The 1228-nt window shown below is 64.7% G+C and overlaps 1 protein-coding gene across 2 annotated transcripts in view; it reads right to left on the reverse strand.

The window, feature by feature from the left end:
- Positions 1-1014, reverse strand: part of TBXA2R (thromboxane A2 receptor) — a 7753-nt gene extending 6739 nt beyond the window's left edge. Inside the window, exon 1 of one of the 2 annotated variants that reach the window (XM_014949018.1) lies at positions 908-1014. The gene's annotated coding sequence lies outside the window, so the exon portion shown is untranslated. The remainder of the gene's footprint in view (positions 1-907) is intronic. The other variant, XM_014949017.1, reaches the window with a different exon arrangement.
- Positions 1015-1228: the final 214 nt, after the last annotated feature.

The raw sequence follows: 1228 nt of genomic DNA on the forward strand, positions 1-1228 counted from the left end.
GGGGGGTCAGTCCTGCCGCCGCCGCTGTCCCCGCGGGACCCGCATCACACAGCTCCACCGGGAGGGGGGCGTCCCCACTGTGTCCCCCCCCCCCGGCCCCGAGACCCGGCAATGGGGAGGAAGGAGGGTGGAGGAGAAGCAGGTGCCCCCCCCTCCCCATCCTCCGGCAGCGTCCCTGGGTGTCCCCATCACCTCGCTGTCCCCCCGCTGCCCCAGGGGACCCAGCCCCGGCCGCCCAGAGCTCGGTGGGTCACTGTGCTGCCCCAGGGGCAGGTGGCCCAGGTGGCCAGTCCCCGGGCTCCGTGGGAGCCACAGGAGGGGACACAACGGCCTCCTCTGCTGCTCCTCCTGCTCTGCTGCGGGGGCAGAGCCCCTCCCTGGCACCAGAATCTTCATCCAACTGGGAAGCACTGGGAGCATCCAAGCCCAGTGGGGACACAGGGACATCCCGTGCACCCGGTGTCACCCCAGGGCCAGCGAGGCTGGGGGGGGTGCGATGCTCAGAAGCCTGAGCAGGAGGTTTTCCTGCTACCAACGGGCTGCAGACCCCCTCACAGAATCACAGAATCACAGAGTCTTCTAGGTTGGAAGGGACCTTAAAGATCATCTTGTCCAACCGTCAACCTTATTTTGACAAAAATAAACACCCACACAACAACCAAAAAGCAACACTGTCACTAAACCACATCCCCCAGCACTACATCAACCCGTCTTTTGAACACCTCCAGGGATGGGGCCTCAACCCCCTCCCTGGGCAGCCCATTCCAAGGGCTGAGAACCCTTTCGGTGAAAAAATTTTTCCTAATATCCAGCCTGAACCTCCCCTGGTGTAGCCTGAGGCCATTAATCCATCCTCCCTCCATCCATCCATCCTCCCTCCATCCCCTGGTGTGGAGCAGACACTCACAGCAGAAGCCCGGGAGGAGGGTGACGGTCGGTTGGAGCCGGAGGGATGCTGGAGCTGGACCACAGTCAACCTTGGTGGGGCAACCTGCCAGGAGCTGGAGTGGCCCCTGCCACGAGCGAGCCCGGCTCAGCACCGGCTGCCGTGCCCGGATGCTGCCGGGGTGGGTGTGCCGACCCTCCCACCGGCCCGGCTCGGGGTGCAGCTGCCTCTAGAGGATGTGGGGACTGGGGGGGACCGAAAGAGGCTCCACACACACCTGCCACCACCCCAGCATGAACCCAGCCGAGCTGCAGCCACCGCCGTTTCCGGCAGCAGAAAAGA

Source organism: Calidris pugnax, unplaced genomic scaffold (assembly GCF_001431845.1).
Source record: "Calidris pugnax isolate Ruff unplaced genomic scaffold, ASM143184v1 scaffold170, whole genome shotgun sequence".
Lineage (NCBI taxonomy): Eukaryota > Metazoa > Chordata > Aves > Charadriiformes > Scolopacidae > Calidris > Calidris pugnax.